We start from the raw sequence: 21,314 nt of genomic DNA, 5'->3' as shown, positions 1-21,314 counted from the left end.
GATAAAACCTCGTGCTTCAGGCAATCGCTGACTATGAAACCTAATCTGGGGGTCAGATCATTGCACATCTGCTAGGTGCTTTCACCTTCTGCCGAGGCATCTCACGCCAGCCATTGCCAGAGACAGGCTACAGACTAGCTGGACCATGGGTCTGATCCAGTCTGGTCGTTCCTATCTTCCCCTGAACATTTTGACATATGTGTTTGTCTTGCCATTTTAAATGTAATGTTCATAGACTCAGAGAGGCAGATTTTTTGCCGAGCCTCCCAAGAGGCACAGCCAGAAAGCATGGCCTGGGTGCAGGGCAAAGCTGGTTTTATACTACCTGTGCACTGCCCAGAATCAGAGCTGCTGTGGAGGCCCAACTAGCCCCAGGGGTTGCTCTAATTTAGGGCAGCCTATCAGGAACTGGCTGCAGAATCCCCAAAGCACTGAATGCTACAGGTACGTCCCCTCTCACCTTCAACCACACCCCCTACACTGAGGCCTGCAAGGAGGCAGAGCATAGAACCCATATGTTGGCTCTGTGCTACTCCTGCAGCAGAGAGTTCTTCCCTGGGCCCTGGGTCTCCCCCTGCCTTAGGGTTTCTCTGCAGTTGGCACTTTGCTCATGTAAAGTCACTGAGTCACTTGTTACGCCGCTTGAAAACAAGGGACAGGACTCCGATGAACATTTGTTTCTGAGGTCCCATGTCCATGATGCTAAGGGGTACGTCTTCCCCAGAGCCATTTGATCTGACCTGAGGAGTAGGATTGCTGCATCTAAAGCCTCACTCTTTGGCACCAACTCAGCACGTCAGGACATTGGGATGTTTGTATCAGTCCTGAAAATATTTCAGGTCCTAAAAATTGGGGCAAGTGGCAAGTCTAGGAGTGAGAGAAGCAACTGGCACCATATGGAGAAATGGTGGCCATTCTTCTTGCCAAGGGATCAAACACCTGTACCCAGCTCAATGCCTAGATGAAGAACCCCTTACACAGCGCTATCCACATCATCGCCAATGCCTCATGTTCATCAGTCTGAGTCCAGCTGGCTCCTTCCATTCCCAGGCACCCCCTTTTTGTTGGTTCCACTCTGCCACACACACGTGTTCAGGTTCGTTGTGTTTCTGTGAATGACCCCTAGCTCTGTCTGCCCCTGCCATGGATGCTGGTACCTTGGCTCAACCTGTATTTGGCCTAGATCCCATCCTAGGTGACTTGTTATTAAACACTGCTGATGCTAAGCGTTGGGAAAGCAGAGATGCTTTGCATTGTTCTGAGTCATCACCTGGCCCCCTCGGATTGTTCCTCCTGCTGAGTGGAATTCCCAGGCCCCAAAATCTAGCTGTCAGTTTCGGTGCAGAGAGGTCCATTAACAGTGTGATTACAAACCCTGTGGTTGCTGTTGTTGTCTCTAAGGAACATGGCCAGATCTGGCAACTCCCATTCACACCCAGTTTCTTGCCCAGACACGACCATTGTAATTATTTGTTTGTTGAGGGCTGTTCCTTCCGGCTCCTCCAACCTTCATTAGTGCTTACAGACTTTGGCAGCCAGGAGCTATTGCACAGACAAAACGATTTTATCATAACACTCCAATTCCCACGGCTCCGCACTGGCTTCCAGTTCAACAGGGGTTGCCCAGAAGAGGCTGCACTGTTTATTTCCCAGGTTATGTAACTGCTTCCGTAGAGGATCCTTTTCCCCGGTGGTTTGCTGCCGCGTTCCACTGACATCCTAGAGAAGCGTGTGACATATTTGACAGGTGGGGCTGTGCGGGAGGCGTGTTTGGGCTGCCTTACCTGGCACATGACATAGCAAGGGAGAGAGTTAAGGCACATAGGAAGCTGGCCGTTTGATTGGCTGGGAGTGTTTTGCCTGCTCTGCTCCCCAGAACCTATGAAAATCCTGGTCTCTGTGTGAGAACTATTGGCTCCGCTCCTCACACATGTTTAGGCACCGGTTTGCTATGGTCACTGAGTAAAGAAAGCATTGTATTCTGGGGCATGGAATCTCTGTGGGTCACAAACCAGGCAGGTCAAGGATAAAATAATTGAGATGGTGCAATATTCTGCTTTTTTATAAAGGATAAGGCTTAAAGTTGGTGGTTCTTTTTTTTTTTCTAATCTTAGAAATATCAGGAATGGTAAGTCTTGTCTTCTCTGGTGTTGGTGCTGGGCTCATTAGTGGGCTCAAAGGTGGACTGTGAGATTTGGGGGGCTGAATCTTTAACAAAGACATCTTCCCTCCCAAGTGTTCCAAGGGTGTTCGAGTTAACAGAACCAACAGCAAACCGAGAGTTTTAAAGCCAGAACAGAAATCACGTCTCCGCTGCAGTAATCAGCTTTTGCCTCCTTGGTATCTCTGCTGTCGTCATCGTTCCCAGCTCAACTCAGTGTTGGTCTCTGCTGGAGGCAGACACCAGGAGTTATTTCCAGCCGTGCCCCGAAGCTCTGATTGGCTGTTTTTTTCCACTTCCCCGCCTCCTGGGAAAGAACAGCCAATTGGAGCTACTCCGGGCAGCAGAGTGCTCTCTGCCCCTCCCCTCAGGAGCTGAGAGAAATGTTTGGGTAGGGGATGGGTGAGAGGGAGGGGCTGCCACCATTTTCACAGTGCGGGAGGATGGAGCAGCTCAGGGTGGCTCGTGCCGTGCAGCCCATCAGTTCTCCTTGTAGCCCAGAGGCAGAACTGAGGCGCTGTGTTTTCTGAGCAGGCAGTCACTGGGCGCAGGTGCCCAGGGAACAGAGCTCCTGTCCCAGCTGCTGCCAGGATTTTGCCTCTGGTGTCCAGTACTGCCCCAGGGTGGCAGCGTGGAGCGCCTTCGTCAGTGGCAGTGTCCTCAGCTGTTCAAAAGGAACGGGGTCAGTCAGCCCTGGGTGCCTCCTCTCACTGGGCAGCTGTGGCCACCTGCCAAAGGTGCCGTGTAGCCCAGAGGGTCGCCCTCCAGTGCCCAGGGCCAGAGCAGGTCTGATGCTCCCTGGAAGCCTGGCGCTGTTGCCGGGGTAACAAGCCCTGGGAACTGTGGTTCCTCTTAGGCTGCAGCCTCTTTCTGGTGCTCCATCACCCACCTCATGAACCCATTCATTTCCCCCTGGTGTGTGTGGGGGGTTGGGGGCATATTGGGGGAGCCTGGCACTGGGGGATGGGGAGAATAGGGGCTCACGCAGCCCCTGGCAGGAGGGAGATGGGGAAAGGCCCAGAGATAATGGAGAGCAGACAAAGCCTTTGCCATGGGGTGAGGGTGGGGGACAGGGGATGCCAGAATGGGTGGAGGGGATCATGGGGGGGGGGAGATTGGATGACCTGGTATGGGGGGGAAGGAAGGAATGAGGGAGGGAGGATTAGGGGCACACAGCCCTGGCATGGGGGAGAATGGGGGGATCCTGGTATGGGAGGAGGGGAAATGGGGCGCATACAGACCCTCTGGCCGGGGATATTGGGTGGAGTTGCAGAGAGTCTCTGCAAAAGAGGGGGATGGGAGGGTGGTGCATAGGTAGCTTGTGGGGGGACGGAGGGATGCAGGGAGCCCCTGGGGTGTGCAGTGACCTTGGCCTGTACAAGCTACCAAGTGCGCAACTCACTCATGCAGATGGGCTTCACCAGCCCCTCCAGCTCCCAAGGCCTCATCAGAGCAGGCGCCTCCCAAGCTGGATCTGAAGCAAACCCCATGCAGTGCAAAAGTCATCCCCTTCCTGGGCTTTGGCTTTCTTAGCACAGACCTTAACAATCCATGATAGCTGCAGCTCTAGCCTCCTGGCTCAGGACTTCTCATCCCCAACACTAGACCTTCTCCTTCACAGCCACTCCCCGCTCCCTGATATCTGGGCGGGGAAATGTCTCTCCTTAACCCTTTCCCAGCAGGATCTGTTACAGAAGTGCTGTATCAAAGAGCCATTTCTGTACACAGATGTATATGGAAAGAGCAGGTTCAATAAAGTTGTAATGCTCTGCAGATGGCTTCCTGAGGCTGGCTCAGAACAGGATCCACACCTGCTAACAGGGTGCTTCAGAGTGATAAAAATGGGTTCCCTGAATCCCTATGACAATTACTGTGCTTTTGCAGATACATTTTTTCTGTATTTTGAACTGTGTTTCCCTCGGGTTACTTTGTGAAAGACCCTACACAAACAACTGGGGAAACTGACTAACTAAGGGATCCTGCAAGGAAACCTGTGAAACTGACCATACACAATGTGCTGTCACATGCACAAAGTAAATTGTAAAGACAGCAAGTTAAAGATCCAGCCAGTCTGGCAGCTGGCCTCCCTTGATCTCTGCCTCCTTGTGTGTATATGTTACAATGCCATTATTAATTCCCTGATGCCATATTACTTCTACACAGGCCCCCTGCCTCATTCAGTGCACAGAGTGGACTGAGCACAGTGAACGAAGCAGCTGTTTAATATTTATACTTATCCTCACACATACTTTTATGAGTCATTTAGAATGAGGCAGGGCTCCTTCAGGGAGAGATTTGTCCCATTCAACCCTCCCTGCCCCATCATATTCTGCATGCACCTACACATTAAAAATGAAATTCCATTCAGTTTTCTTATGCAACTCTGTGAAGGGCTGAAAGAATGAATACTGACTCAGAAATTCCACTTAACTCACAGCATATACCCATACATGGGCAGTGCCAATAGCCCACTAGAAGCACACTCCTTAGTAAAGCCGTTTTATCAGAGAGCAAACACAAGCATGGAGTATGGCTGTGATTTGCAAAGCCATCTAGGAAATTTGGATGCCCAGTTCCCCATAGTTGAGGCAGCAGAAAGTAAATGCAAACTCCCTTTTTCAGACGCCTGCCACTGGTGCAGCAGTAGGAGGAGCTGGACAGGGAGGTCCAGGGAATGCGCTGATTGAAGGGAAAAAAGGATGAAGTGTAAAACAGGAGAGCAATATGTGAACATAATTGGATGGGTTTATAGTGTAAAATCTCCCCAAACCTGTCTGAGGACCAGATACACGAGGAATGGCCAAGTGACAGCCAGGCCAGAGATCAAATCCCATAATGTATTGCACACCCAGAGGAAGATTCCCTCCAATTCCTAGTAGTCTGGGGTGTGGGGGGCTGTGTGGATCAGAATCCCCAGTAAGCACTATTCAATAATCGATCAACCCTAATGATGGACCCAGGGGAGGTCATGGGCAGGCCAGAGGCTGCTGGGGGGAGGGGGGCATTAGGGAGGAGGGGAGATGGCCCATGATAGGTCCCCTCTCTTACAGAGCAATCCTCAGACTGAAAAGGCCTGAGCCATTGCAATGCAAAGCACCTGTTCCTTTGGGACATACTCATAAAAGGAGTTCCTTTGGGTGCAGTGTTGTGGAGAGGCTCCCTCCTGTGGCAAGATGGAGAATTACAGTCTGGCTACAGCTGCAATGATCGGCCTGTCACAGCTCTCTGTCACTGACTCCGGCAGGTAAAGTCCAGCGCAGCCCCATCACTTGCCAGTCCTGCTGCCTCGTGGCTTGTGCCAGCCTCAGATCACCTGTGTCACCTTCCTTATGTGCACTCTCCCCATCGCTGTCACCCATCTCTGCGGCGCTGGGAGCCGAGGAGAGGTGGCGTTTGGGCCATTTATCTAACCCAGCTGCCGAGTCAAATCCCTGGAAAGGCCCAGCGAGCAAAGTGGCTTGGTAAAAGCAGGACTAGGAGCAACAGCTATGCACCGCTGGGACACAAACCTGCAGCGTGATATGCTAGGGGAAGCCACAAAGCATCAGCAAGGCCTGAGACTGCAGATCCAGAACCACCCTGTCCCGGAGCAGTGGAGAGCCCAGTGGTGGGATACCAAGAGCAGTTGTGGGCATTGCAGCACCACAAAGGGACAGACAAACTGGCGGCACTTAAGAGACAAGCCCCAAAACAACACAGAGCCCTGGTCCATGCTTGGGGCTCACAGGCGCTCCCATGATACTCGTAACAAACCAGAATAAAGGAGAATATGGACACAAAGAACCTTGAGTGTGGGGGGTAGGAGAGCTCGCGCCAGCTCCTGGCAGAGCGCAGGTCCTAGGGAGAGGCACTGCCCAGGGTAGGCCAAGGGGCTCTAGGTAGAGGTGCAAGAGGAGGCAGCATGGTCTAGCCGAGCAGGCCCTGGCGTGGGCAATAAACAAAAATTCACGGAAACCTGTGACCCGTCCCTGACTTTCAATAAAAATGTCCCTGACAAAAGTGTTAGGTGGGTTCAGCACCCACTGCTGCTGGGGCTCCCGGGTCCCCCACCGCTGCATTGCGTGGGAGCTCCGGGGTCCCCCTGCCCATGGGGCTGGGCTGCTACGGGGTCCCCTCTGGGGCAGCTGGGAGCTGCAGGGTCCCCCAGCCACTGGCCATGGTTGGGCAGCTGCAGGGTCCGCCAGGGAGTCCCCGCTGCCTGCCAACTGGGCAGCTGCAGGGGGGTCCCCTTTGCCTGCCATGACTGGGCAGCTGTAAGATCTGCCGGCTGGCCGCCATGGCTGGGCAGCTGCAGGGGGGTCCCCCCCACGCGCCGCAGCTGGGCAGCTGCTCAGAGTCCCCCACCCCCTGCGGTGGCTGGGCAGCTGTGGGGTGTCTCCCGCCCCCTGCGGTGGCTGGGCAGCTGTGGGGTGTCTCCCGCCCCCTGCGGTGGCTGGGCAGCTGTGGGGTGTCTCCCGCCCCCTGGCAGCTGGGCAGCTGCAGGGTTTGTCAGTTGCCCAGCCAGCAGGCAGCACGGACTCCTCGCAACTGCCCAGCCACAGCAGGCGGCAGGGACTCTCCGCAGCTGCAGGGTCCACCAGCTCCCTCCCATGGCTGGGCAGCTGCAGGGTCCCCCCCACCAGGGTGGGGGCTGGGAGCTGCGGGGGCGGGGCTGGCTGGGAGCTCCAGCCCCGGGGCAGAAAATGTCACGGAGGTCAATGGTGACTTCCGTGACCTCCATGACGTAGCCTTAACTATGGACCATTCCCTCATTGGAGCCACTGGAAGCCCTGCTCCAGGAATCATTTACCAGTAGGGATGTGTCTTCACTGGGAAGGGGCGGGGGGTAAATTCCAGCTTGGGCTGACATACAACAGCTAGCTTTGATTTTTAAAAAAAAAATTCCATCGCTGTGGCAGCACAAGCAGCAGGATGGGTCAGCTGCCGAGGTCATACCTAGGGTCTCAGACGGGATTGCACTGAGGGAGTATATCTACACTGCAATGTAAGCCTAGGGGTACTGGGATGTGAATCAGCCCACCCTGGGTTAGAGAATCCAAGGTTTACACTGATTGTCAACCCTAGGTTAAAAATTTTCTAACCTGGGCTCTGGCATCCACACATTATATGTCTACACTACAGTGCTTTTACTCAGGCACAAGTCTAACCCTCCTTCCATCTACACACAAATCATGCTTAACCCAAGTCTCAGACCCAGGGTCCCAGGACCCCACAGGGGTGGAGGGGTTGGAGGCTGAGTCAAGCAGGGACTCTATTGCTTTGGCAGACTGGAACTGGCTGATGCTGCTTATGACACTCAATATAGCAGCAGATGCCCCCTATGTAAACTGACACTTCTGGAGCAGGGCCACAAGCACAGACTGGTGGGACCACATTCTCTTGCAGACCTGGGATGATCACAGTAGATCCAGAAATTCTCATGAAGAAAGCTACATTTCTGGGGCTTTGTGAGCTGCTTGCCCAGCCCCTCCAGTACAAAGACACGCATGAGGGCAGCCATACTGGTTGAGAAGCAGGTTGCTATAACAGTCTGGAAGCTGGCCACACACTGTTACAGGTCTGTTGCTAGTCAGTCTTGTGTTGGAAAGTTGACTGTAGGTAAAGTGGTGGCAGAGGTTTTGGAGGCAGTCAGGGTGTGGTTTACCCCAAGATGGTGGGCATCAAACATATTCCTGAAGTAATTGCTGGCTTCACATAAGAACATAAGAACGGCCATACTGGGTCAGACCAATGGTACATCTAGCCCAGCATCCTCTCTTCTGAGAGTGGCCAGTGCCGGATGCTTCAGAGGGAATGAACAGAAGAGGACAGTGATCCATCCCCTGTCGTCCACTCCCAGCATCTGGCAGCCAGAGGCTAAGGGACACCCAAAGCATGGGGTTACATCCCTGACCATCTTAGCTAATAGCACTGATGAATTTTATTCTCCATGAACTTATCTAATCCTTTTTTTAACCCAGTTTTACATTTGGCCTTCACAACATCCCCTGGTATCAGTTATTCTTATTCATTTTCTCCACACTATTCCTGATTTTGTAGACCTCTATCATATCCCTCCTTAGTCGTCTCTTTTCCAAGCTGAAAAGTCCCAGTCTTTTTAATCTCTCCTCATATGGAAGCTGTTCCATACCCGTAGTCATTTTTGTTGCCCATCTCTGTACCTTTTCCATTTTTAATATATCTTTTTTGAGATGGGGCAACCAGATCTTCATACAGTGTTCAAGGTTTAGCTGTACTATGGATTTATATAGTAGCATTATGATATTTTCTGTCTTATTATCTATCCCTTTCCTAATGGTTCCTAACATTGTTAGCTTTTTTGACTGCTGCTGCACAATGAGCAGATGTTTTCAGAGAACTATTCACAATGACTCCAAGATCTCTCTATTGAGTGGTAACCATGAATTTAGATCCCATCACTTCATATGTATATTTGGGATTATGTTTTCCAGTGTTCATTGATTTGCATTTATCAACACTGAATTTCATCTGCCATTGTGTTGCTCTGTCACCCAGTTTTGTGAGACTCCCTTTGCAACTCGTCGCAGTCTGCTTTGGACCTAACTATCCTCTGTAATTTTGTATTGTCTGCAAATTTTGCCACCGCACTGTTTACCTCTTTTTCCAGAATATTTATGAATGTGTTGAATAGCACTGATCCCAGTACAGATCACTGGTGGACACCACTATTTATCTCTCTCTATTGTGAAGACTGATAATTTATTCCTACCCTTTTTTCCTGTCTTTTAACCAGTAACTGATCGATGAGAGAACCTTTCCTCTTATCCCATGACAGCTTACTTTGCTTAAGAGCCTATAGTGAGGGACCTTGTCAGAGGCTTTCTGAAAGTCCAAGTACACTACTATATCAGCTGGATCTCCCTTGTCCACATGTTTGTTGACCACCTCAAAGAATTCTAATAGCTTGGTGAGGCATGATTTCCTTTTATAAAAGTTGTGTTGACTCTTTCCCTACAAATCATGTTCATCTGTGTGTCTGATAATGCTGTTCTTTACTAATGTTCCAACCAATCTGTCTGGTACTGAAGTTAGGCTTATTGGCCTGTAATTGCCAGGATCGCCTCTGAAGCCTTTTTAAAAAATTGGTGTCACATTAGCTATTCTTCAGTCATCTGGTACAGAGGCTGATTTGAGTGATAGGTTACATACCACAGTTAATTGTTCTGCAATTTCATATCTGAGTTCCTTCAGAACTCGTGAGTGAATATTATCTGCTCCTGGTGACTTATTGCTGTTTCATTGTTTAATTTATCAATTTGTTTTTTGACAGAATGACGTTTTCAAACTGCACTGGAGCTATTGATGGGACTCCTGTGCCCACAGTTTGCCCTCTTCAAGGAGCCTGAGTCCATAAACCACAAAAGGCACTACTCCATTGCTATGCAGGCCCACGTGTACCACAGAGGGTGATTTATGAATGTCAACATGGGCTGCACTGTGAAAGTTCATGATGCCGGGGTTTTCCACTGGTCAGGAGTCTACATTCGTGGGCAGGCTGGGCCACTAGTCCCACCAAATGACAATGTCCTAAATGGAGTTACTATTCCCACTGTAATTTTGGGGACCCCGAATGCCCCCTTTTGCCTTGGCTTGTGAAACCGTACCCTGATCTTAGAGGCCCTGGCAAAAGACGGTGTAGTTACACTCTCAGCAGGTGTAGAATGGTTGCTGAATGTGCTTTTGGCAGATTGAAATCCCGTTGGCGATGTTTACAGACCCATTTGGATGCCAGTGTCATCCCAATACTGTCCGCATCACAGTGGCTTGCTGTGCTCTTCATAAACTTTGTGAAGCCAGGGCTGAGCCATTTCCCCCTGAATGGGCGTATGACAGCGAGGGGCAACTGAGTCAGAACACTCAGCCAGAAAGTGCTCCAACCACAGCTGGACCCGGGGAACAGAAGTCAGGGTGCTCTGTGCTCCCACACTATGGAACTTGCCTGGCCCAATGGAAGAGGGAGAATAGTACCTTTATGGATGTGCTTGGGGAGTGGGGGGGAGGCTGATTGCTTGGGGGGCGTTCAGGGCTTGGGGATTGCCATGCAATGTACTATGAATGACCTGACCGGTTATCAAGTGGGGCAGAGGAGCGGTTGATTTGCAGTATGGATTGATGCAAGGCAGTGATGGAAGTGATTGCTATAGATGACCACACCGACGGATAGTGTTTGCATACTAATTCCCAGTTGTCCCTGTCACCTTTCTTATCTGAAATACACAGTATGTGATGTCATGCAGTGACAGCAATAAACTTTCTTGACATAATAAAAAGCTTTATTTATAAACATGTATTAGAAAAGTACACCATTAAACCACTGCCCGCCAGCTGGCCGCCGTTACCACGGCACACCAGCTGGAACAACAGTAACTCAACAAAAAAAAAAAAAAAAAGAAAGAAGTACATGAACACTTGCAAGCAGCGAGACATCTGCCTGGCCCCCTGTTCTCCTTTCCCTTCCTTCCACGTTTGTGGCACCCTTGGTGCCAGGAGAGGGGGTCAATAGGGAGGACTGCATGGGCCACAGTTGCCCTGCCCAGCCAAAGAGGTGTCCAAGATTTTCCCAGATGGCAGCTCAGAGGTACTACAGCCATGGTGCGGGCGCAGCAGGAACTGGTAGTCTCATGGCCAGTAGTGACAGCAGCCACTCAAACAGCTCTGTTTTCCTCCCTTAGCTACCATTCCTGTTCCAAGAACTGTGAAGCAAACATTTGCTCCCGCATATCCTCAAGCTATGCAGCCAGCCTGAGCCTTTCCTCTTACCTGGCATGTCCCAGGTCTTGTATCCAGGCCTGGGAGTCCCCAGATAGCTGCCACATCCTGGCTGTGATGGGTTGGATCACAGAAACCCCCTTGGGAGCTGCCACCTGACGTACCAAGACTACCCCTGCTCCTGTTTTCCCTGCCAGCTCAGGACTCCAGCACCCTGTCTTGCTGAACCAGACACTCCCGTCTGCTCCAACACAGACCCAGGGTCTGAATCACTTGTCCCAAAGCTGCAAGTTTACCTGAAAACAGCTCACAGAAGTGTGCTTGTCTTTAGCACTCAGATGCCCAACTCCTAATGGGGTCTAAACCCAGATAAATCCGTTTTACCCAGCATAAAGCTTATGCAGGGCAAACTCATAAATTGTTCGCCCTCTATAACACTGATAGAGAGATATGCACAGTTGTTTGCTCCCCCAGGTATTAATACATACTCTGAGTAAATTACTAAATAAAAAGTGATTTTATTAAATACAGACAGTAGGATTTAAGTGGTTCCAAGTAGTAACAGGCAGAACAAAGTAAGTCACCAAGCAAAATAAAATAAAATGCGCAAATCTATGTCTAATCAAACTGAATACAGATAATCTCACCCTCAGAGATGCTTCAGTAAGTTTTTTCTCAGGCTGGACACCTTCCAGGCCTGGGCACAATTCTTTCCCCTGGTACAGCTCTTGTTCCAGCTCAGGTGATAGCTAGGGGATTCTTCATGATGGCTCCTCTCTCCTCTTTTGTTCTGTTCCACACCTTTATATATCTTTTGCATAAGGCGGGAACCCTTTGTCCCTCTGGGTTTCCACCCCCCCTCACTGGAAAAGCACCAGGTTAAAGATGGATTCCAGTTCAGGTGACATGATCACATGTCACTGCAAGACTTCATTGCCCACTTGCCAGCACACACATATACAGGAAGACTCACAGGTAAATACAGCCATCTGCGGATAATGATCCTTGTTAATGGGAGTCATCAAGATTCCAAACCATCATTAATGGCCTACACTTTACATAATTACAATAGGCCCTCAGAGTTATATTTTATATTTCTAGTTTTAGATACAAGAGTGGTACATTTATACAAATCAGATGATCATACTCAGTAGATTATAAGCTTTGTAATGATACCTTACAAGAGACCTTTTGCATGAAGCATATCCCAGTTACGTTATATTCACTTATTACCATATTTTTCTAAAACTATCCCAGTTACATTATATTCACTTATTATCATGTTTTTATAAAACCATATAGACTGCACAATGTCACACTGGCCTCCACCCAAAGTCTGCTGAAACCTTGTGGGCTGAGAAGCTAGAAGGACTATAGCCTCAGCCAAGGCCCCGCCCACAGGAGCCCTGATTGGAGGATCATCCAGCTCCACCTATTGGTCCAACTACACTATTTAAGCCAGAAGGAGGCCAAAGTTGTTTGAGCAACAAGGTGATTGCCAGTTGTGGCTGTATTGGATCCTGCTTGTGCCTACCTCCTGCACCTGACCCTGTTCCTGCTCCATTCCTTGCTCCTGCCTATGCGCCTGCTCCATGATTCATCCTTGCCTCTCCTCCAGTTCCTGCCCTTACGCCTCGCCTCCAATCACCAGTGACCAGTCCTGGCTTCGACCCCAGCCTCTGACTTCTGACTCTGGCCCAGGGGTGGCGAGTTGTATGGGCCCGTGGTGCCTGGGCACCAGCAAATTCAGGGCCTGGGGGGCCCAGCTCCACCAATGTTCGGGACCCTAACACCCCCTCCCGCACCCTCTTCTGCACCCCAACCCACTGTCCCAGCACAGAGCCCACATCCAGCACCCAAACTCTCTCCCAGAGCCTGCACCCCAGACCCCCTCCTGCACCCCAACACCCTGCCCCAGCCCAGAGCCTGCACCCAGGACCCAAACTCCATCCCAGAGCCTTAGGCAGGTGTGTGTGTGTGTGTGGGGGGGGGCAGGACTTGGACCTGTTCTGGGCACCACCAAAAATTATACAAACCTGCCACCCCTGACTCTGGCTTGATCCTTGGCTCCGGCATTTGCTATCTGACCTCGGCTCTGACCCTCTGCTTTGATTCCTGGCTCTGACTCTGGCTTGACCCCTGGCTCTGGTAATCAGCAGTTGACTCTGATGCTGGCCCTCAGCTTTGTTCTCCGACCTGGATGCCAGCTCCAACCACTAGACCTGACTCCTGCTCTGACTACAAGGCTGGACTGCCTACATCTTCGTCCACAATATTGCCTCTCAGCATGCCTTTCCTCTAGCCATAAGTCCCTCTGTCTTTGGCACTGGACCTGCTTGTTGGCCTGTCCAGAACTTCAACCACAAGTTCATCATGGAAACATTTCCTCTTGGAATGGTCCCTGAAAGTCAGTTGGGCCAGGCTTCTGCTGCCATGTGGGTGAGCTGTGGAGATGCAGCAGCCTGTCGAGGTTGAGGGGTCTGGAATGGGACAAGACACAGAAGGTTATTATCTCCAATAGTTCAGTGCAGGAGCATAGAAAAAATCCATGTGGAATTTCAAGGGCACAAAATGATACTTTTCCAAACTGAACATCAGTATCTTGTGAGAGGGATGCTCAGAGCACGGAAGCTCCCTGGACACAGCTGGGTTCATCACAGCAAAAGAAGCGCAGAGACAATGATACGTTACAAAAATCAAAGCTGCTCTTTATTTTTCCCCTAAAAATTGCAGAAACACTTGGGGTTGGGGGGAGGGTGCCATCAGTACCTGTGTTACAAAAGCACTGTCTGTCATTTCAGGCCTTCGACATTTTGGAGGACATAACAATTCTAGTGGTGCCCAATTGGCAAAGGGAGATGTTATTCCAAGAGGCAGGTGGGAAACCCATAGGGTGTGCAACCCAATTATGGTGACTGAACAGCATATCTATGAGTGGAGGGGGCTGTTCAGCTACTGAGTTGGCCCTGGAAAATACACCCTTCCCTGAAATGTGATTGCCTCTCTGGGATTCCTGCTACAGGAGAAGTTTGCAGCTACCAGCACCTGGGATCAGGTCAGAATTCATAAGGGAATCATCAGGCTGCTGCATTAACTTCCACAGGGCTTAGCCTGTTATGGCTGCATGTGAACACATGGCTGGACAAAATTTCAAATGCCAGTTGTGTGTTGTAACCCATGGCCTGTGTGGACTACACGTCACTGAAATGGACTAGATTTGTAAATGGAGCACATTTCCATTGCTGTTCTCTGTTTCCAGGTGGCTCATGACCCCGGTGAGTGGTTACCCAGCAGCGTACTGACAGGCATGGCAATGTAAGGTGGTTATTTATAGGAAACAGGAATGGCTGTAGCAGAAATCTGCACTTTCTGGTAAAATATGTCATTTCAAGCCTTTTTTATTGTTTACATTTCCTGGTCGCCATTTTGAATTCCACATGGTGGGGGTGGAGGGACACCAAGACTCTGGCGCACAATCTGCCAGTAGCAGATACATGGTGCTAGCTGGGGCTTGCAATAACTTTTGCATTGGTTTCCAGAGTGGAAATCCCTCCCATTCCTGTAGTAATAAACACTAACATAGAGCCAGAAACTTACCAGGCTCTGGGGCGGCTTCTGTGTCTGCTGCTGGTTCCATGGCTGGCTGTTCCTTGGGGTCGGGGCGGAGTTAGGTGTAGGGTGTCCCTTAAACAGCTCCTCCGAGTATGGCCCCAGGATGTGCTGCTGCAGCAAAGCCTCCTCTGGAACCGGTTTCAGGAACAATCACTTTGCCTGCCTCTCTCTGCACCTGCTGCTGGCTCCCATCAGTCTCATGCTGGATTCTGGGGCTAGCAGGGCACTATCCGGGCTGGCCAGGTCATCATGCACCACCACTAGTTCCAGGCTGGGCACAGTGCCTAGCACCCTCAGAAAACAGGCATGATGTTGGTGAGTTGCCTGAGATGCGGTTCTGGTCCCTGGTTTGCCAGTATTTGCTCTTGAGCTACTTAATCTGCTCCCTGCACTTGTCACCCAGTCCAGTAAATTTCCAGCACTGCCAGCTTCTCTGCTATTTGCTGGTATGCGTGGTCATTCCTGGTGCTCTTACTAAAGTCCCTTGTGCTGCTGGCCTCACACCAGAGATCTAACAAAATCTGGCTGTGCTCCCGTGACCACAAAGCAGGGCCCTCTGCAAAGGGCTTCTTCTGCTTGGTCTTCACAGCAAGCACAGAAGGTTCTTGAAGGTGTGTTCGCAGCTCAGAGGTCAGAAACCAATGGAAGGGTTAAGTGCTGACCCGCCGAGCTACAACAAGAGGGGTTGCGTCTGTTTCCCTGGAGTTGACTGGTGCCTCTGGGGATAGAGAGGACAAAGGAAGCTGACCCATGGGAGCATGGGATGCTTTTGGTGGACTTGGGAGGCTGTGTCTACACTGTAAAGCAATAGGGCTTGAGCCCTGGGGCCCAGCTTGACTCAAGCTCAAAGCCTCCTCCCCTGCAAAGTCCTAGGCCCCTAGGTCCGAGCCTGAGTGACTTCTGTGTAGATAGAAGGGGGCTGAGCCTGGGCTTACATTGCAGTGTAGACGTACCTGGGTGGCTAGTACCTCCTGCTGCTTTTGCAGGCACGGCTACACTTTTTTTGGCATGCTCACTCACTCAGAGCTAGTGCAGCATGTCTGCCCAACCTGGACACTACACCTGTGTACAGATGCAGTGGTACAAAGTGGGTAAACTCTGTAGTCTCCTAGGGAGAAGTGATTAAACTCCATTTACCATGTTCATCCTCGTCTAGACTACTGACCATCCAGTTCCAGAGCAGACATGCCCTTCGTTGGCCAAAAGCTAGAAGAACAGATTGAGTGTAGGCAGCAAGCCTGCCTGGCCTGGGAGGTGCATGGATGGGTGAGATGGCAAGTCGCTCTAATGAGACTTCCACTGGGAACTTGCTTTTGATTATTTTGCAGCTGCCCAACTGCTGAGCAATGTGCTGATCCCTTAACCTGGGATCTCTCTCCCTTGTACTGAATGAACGGCTCATTGTGAGGATTAGAAATTCGTTCTAGTCCCTTCCCACAAGTGGGAGAACCAGGGAACCAGTGCTTTACACTGGGACAGGCGCTCACACAGCCCTGGCCTCGTCTCCCTGCTTCTTCCTAGCTGAGTGACAGCTGTCATGTCCCCCAGATTTCTTTCAAGCAAAGTTTTGGGCTTTGCAAAGAGGTGCTGGTATAGCAGTGCTGCTGCTCTGGAGTTACAGTATCCTATACCCCCACCCCTTGTTCTCCAAATGAAACATGATACCCCACATGATCTTCCAGGCCGCTGGCTGCACCCTGCCCATCTAGACTAGCTGGTTACAGTACAAACAGCCTGTTTGCTCATGTGCTGGGGGCGTGTTGCAGTATTTGCACTGTATACAAGGAGGTAGCTTGTTATCTTGGAGAAAATTGTAGCAAAATGCCCAGGGAAGCTTGTTATGTCTGAGTGAGTGAGTGTGTTGTAACAACACGGCCATCTCCTCCTAAAGCCGGCCTGGTCTCCTGAGCGCCAGCGTTGTGCTATGCACAGCTACCACGGTAGAGACTGTTCCTGCTGGCCCTGGAGAGCCAGGGCCTCTCCACATCCCCCCGAGGGTGACACATGAGCCTGCATGTAACATTCACGCCAGCTCCAGCCAGTACGACTGTGTGGGCTGCTGCTTCCCTGCACCCAGGAGCCTGGCCGGTGTGGGAGCCTGCAGCTCTTGGCATTTCTGCCACGGGGGAGCCGCTGGCAACATGGTGAATGACAATGCAGCTTGGCAGGGTGCCTCCAGCCTGGCTGATAACTTGGTCAAGTGGAGCTCCAGCTGCCAGAAACCGCCAGGGTGGTAGGGACCCAGCAGGCAGAGAAAGCCCTGAGGACTTTCCCCGTCTCTTCTCTCTCTTTCCCTTTCTCGCTCATTCAGTTTCCCTCTGTCGGGGGAGAAAGGAGGTTTTACAGGGAAAGTCTGGGGGTCCCTTCTGGCCTATGACTCCATGACATCAAAGAGCACAGGCAGGGCAATCCCGAGAGCCAGGAGAGAGTGACCTCGCTAGCTGGGGGTCATAGGCCCCGCAAGATGCATGGTGTTCTGCATTTCTCATGGACAGCCCATAGACATGGGACAGACCTGATCCATACCTGAGCTCTGGGGTCTCTGTGCAGATATTCATGTGAGTTTAGTGCTGCTGCGGTGTCTTGGATCAACAGCCCTGATGAATGGACGGGGCTGGGCCAACATGGGCAGTGGCAGCTGCAGCTTTCTCCACATGGCCCTGGCCGTAGAGCTGCTCCCTGATCTGGCTGGACCAACACTAGGGATGAGAGGGTGTTTCATTGTTTGTGACCTGCTCTGGCGTCTCAGCTCAACAAGGAGGCCAGTCGGTGCCGGTTGTGATGGTGGTGGTTGTAATATGGGCACCTAGAAACGAGATCTGTGGATTGTTCACAGTGTTCCAGGCCAATGGGGAAGGGATCGCCGATTGGTGGCTGTGAAGGGTAAGAATGCGGAAGATGGGGCGTTGGCAGGGAGAGGTGGGAAAGGGTTGCCTTCTGGTATTGATCAAATAGGCGTTAACTCAAAACACACTTAAGGGGGCATTTTTCCTGGGAGCAGAAGCTGCCCCATTTCGCCAGCTCCCCTTGGGGATTTCAGCCTCACGTGCCACAGACTGAGCGGGGAGCAGCCACGTCTCTCAGGCTTGTTTCCACAAACAAGGAAGTGGCAGCTACCCAGTGTTTACACACACAACCAGGAGCGGGGACAGTGGGTTGGTGACGACTAAAGCTCTCGGGCTGGCAGGAGTCCTGCTGCAATAGGGAGCCCAAAGCAAGTGTTTACCTGCTGCTCAGTGACCAGGACTGGGGGAAATGTAACTTAGTCCCCCAGGACCAAGTGCAAGGCTCATTTCCTCACCTTGCTGGGAGCACATTGCAATTTGTACATGCCTTGCATTAAGCCCGGGGTCGTTGATCTGTGCAGTATCCCGTCGTGATCCTTGTACGTTTGTCAGTAGGGGCCCTAAAGGTCTTGGCCAAGCTTTTCCTTAGTGGGGGCTTAAAGCTGAGCACCTAAATCCCCATGGAGGTTCTGAAATATGGGGTCTGGCTCTCAGAGATGCTGAGCACTTTGCATCTCCCATTGCCAGCTTGGGAGCGGTGAGTGCTCAGCAGACTTTACGGAGGTGCTGTATGTCTTTGCCTGACGTTAGCCTACGTCTTGCCCAAAGTATTTAGCTCTATGGGCCAAACCTTTGGTGCCTGATTGCATAGTGAGGGCCATGATCTGGGCCTGTTTGCAGGCGTATTGACCACATGTGGGGGCACAAATGTGGTGGGGGTGGGAATAGGGGTCCATGTACATATAGGCACCTACACAGCCAGGTAGCTTCACAGATCCCTTCATAGCTGAACATCCCAGAGGTAAAGCCGGGCATACGTGGGATGCTACGTATTTAAAGCTCAGCCCCGCGGTGTAACATTAATACAGAGGTTGCACTGGCCCCTGGCATGTTCCTGCCCAAAGCTGGTTGAGGTCATTGTTTCGATTGTGAAATTCTGCCAGCACCCCGTCCCCTCCAAAAGCCGCTCTGAATACGCTCTGCACATCCCGTCTGATAGCCCAGCTCCTGGGGTGGGCCCGAGCAGCACTTGGTGCTGTTTTACAAGGCGGGGCTCTCTGCCCAGCTCCAGGCATAAACACAGAGCAGCCTCTGGGTCATTCAACTTTGCACCAGCTGCCCAGGGCTGCTAAGAGCCATTCCAGCAGCCAGGCATTGCTAGAGCACCGGGCCCTGACTCCTTCCCCCTAGACATGCCCCTGCAGACATGCCATGGGCCATGAGGGACGTAGTAAAGGATCCAGTACAGCAGCCCTGCGCTACCCACGGAGCTTCCCAGACCAGAGGAATCCTTAGAGCTGTCTTCAGAGTGGCACCTAGCAGCCAGCCCAGGGGCCAGGATCTGTCTGTCTCTGCCAGCTGTTCACTGTTCTCCAGTTCACCTGAACTCTAAGTATCACTATTATTAGGTCTGCTGTAGCGGCCCCCAGATCTAAGCACCTTGCAAACACAGCAGTCAGCACAGTCCTTGCCCTGACGAGTTTACAGTCTGACCCCCCCAACCCAGCTGAAGGGTGGTGGGGTGGACAGCACTGCAGCAGACAGGCAAAGGGATCATGGTGGAGGCAGGAACTCGGCTTGTTAGTTTCACGAGGGTTTTGAAGATTAGGTTAGATGTGAGCATGGAGAGGCCTGTTTCTGATCTCGGCCTTGGGGTCCCTCTCTCCGAGACGGACAAGGCTCCTAGAGCACAGATTCCTGAGCTCTTTGGGTAACTGGGCCAGATGCCCAGACTGAGTCCTGGCTTGTACCAGCGTCCCATTCAATTGTGCTTCTAACCCACTGTGGAATGTGGACAGTGCTTAATTTGTGCCAGGGCTTGGCAGAATGGCAGTTGTGTAGGAGCAGTCTACCAGGCAGGAGTTCACAATGCTAGGCACAGATCTATGGAGTATCAGCACTGATGTGCATGCCAGGTGTAGGGACCCATCGCTATTTCACAATGCCCTGAAAGCCACTCTCCTGCTTTGTCACAATAGCAGAGGCCGACATGCCCCAAGTTGCACCAGCAGGATCTAGTGCATGCCGGCCTCCTGGTGTTTACTGTGCACAGCCCTGCTCACATGCTTGGCATCTCCACCTGAGCTTTGGTAACTGATGTAGCATTTCGTAATGCTGCTCAGGTGTTTGCATCAGCATTCACTAGCAAAGAGCAAGGAGGGGTTCAGCACAGTTGCAGCCATGAGTTGACAGCTCTCCATCCTGGTAAGCCTCTGGCTTACTCCATGGTTCCGTTTTCTTTTGCTCGGAGATATGCCCTCTCCAGTTACTGCTACTGCCCTGAGCAGTCCCTGGAAATCAGGCATCTTCTCTGGGTGCTTCTGGGAAGCTGCTGGGCTTAATCAGTGTCAAATGTGATCCTGGAATGGCCACTTTGGCATTGTCAGCAACAGTGCTTAATTTGTGCCAGGGCTTGCCAAGGCTGAGCCCCGGCACCTCTGGGCTTGCCAGGTCAGTTATGAAAATAAAAAAATTGCTTGAGCCCCGGCCACTCTTTCATTACAAATTAAGTACCGGTCAGCAGTAAATCCTTGATGGACTAGGACTGAAGTCTGTGCAACGCAGGTAGCTTTGGAACTGTTGTCATTTTGTTTTCTCTGCATTGCACCTTTAAATTCCAAGAGCCTGGCCCCTGGAGCAGCAGCCACTTTGTTAGGCACACCTGATGCAGCATGTCACAGAGGAGTCGCACACTGGGCTCTCTCAGGGAGCCTGGGCGTTTGGTCTGATTTTCCTTAATTTCAAATAAAAGCCATTCACAGAGGAAGTGAACACCTGCGCTTTGTGCATGGAAAACACCCTCCCCTGCCTTTCACAAAATAAACTGGGGGTGCGTGGGAGGGTTGGCAGCTAGATGGCTCAGGGGACAGATATAAGGATATGGATCCTTTCAGCTCTTGGATCCATCTCAGGATGGTAGCGACTGGAAAGCATTAGCAGGTGAGGGGGTGGCCTGTGTGAAATGGGTTGCGGGTTTCATGCCAGTTACTACCATGGAGCTGCCCACATCACACAAATAACTATCACATAGCACGTATTTGGGGGGTCTCTAGGTGTGGGTTACAGCGACGCCAGATAAAAAGGGGGAGAGGGCAACCAGAGCATTGCAGGGAATTCCAGCACCCCATGCGGGGGTCCCGATCATCCCCCCCACACACACCACTTGGTCCACTGGCCTGGAGTCTCTCTGTCCGAGAAGGGAATCGCCCTAGCTGCTCTATGGCCTCTGACTGAGTCTGAAGATGGGGGGCAGAGCAGGGTGACCTCTGTGGGGAGCTGCGCTTTGGCCTCTCCCGTGGGGGTTAAAAAGCCAGCTGGGGGGGTCACAAAGGCGGGGTCTATGTGTACTGACTGGGGAGCACAGGAAGAGGGAGGAGACGGTAAAGCTGCCGCTTAGTGCCTGTGTCTCCAGTGTGTTACGCTGGTGATGGGTTTTGGATGGTGAACTCCCTGCCGCGGTCACCGAACATTAGAGGACAATAGACAAACGAACAGCAATGCCAGCAGAGAGCCAGGCACCGGCCAGGTTCTCAGCACTAAGGGCCAAAAGCGGGTGGCATTGCTGCCCATAGGTCATAGTTTGGGCTCCACAGGGTGGCAGGAAATGGATTTCAAACAGGTCCCCGATACTGGGGCTGCGGCAGGCTGCCTGTCCTCTGCTGTGACCTCTCCTCCAGCTGGGGGCTAGCCGCTCAGAGAGTGCCAGCCCTGACTGCAGAGAGTGCCAGCCCTGCACCTAGTAGGTGATGCGGACTAGCGAAGGGCAGGGCCGGCTCCAGGGTTTTGGCCGCCCCAAGCAGCCAAAA

The sequence above is a fragment of the Terrapene carolina genome, unplaced genomic scaffold, assembly GCF_002925995.2.
Source record: "Terrapene carolina triunguis isolate 2854851 unplaced genomic scaffold, T_m_triunguis-2.0 Scaffold838, whole genome shotgun sequence".
Taxonomy (NCBI): domain Eukaryota; kingdom Metazoa; phylum Chordata; order Testudines; family Emydidae; genus Terrapene; species Terrapene triunguis.
This window is presented reverse-complemented; position numbering follows the sequence as displayed.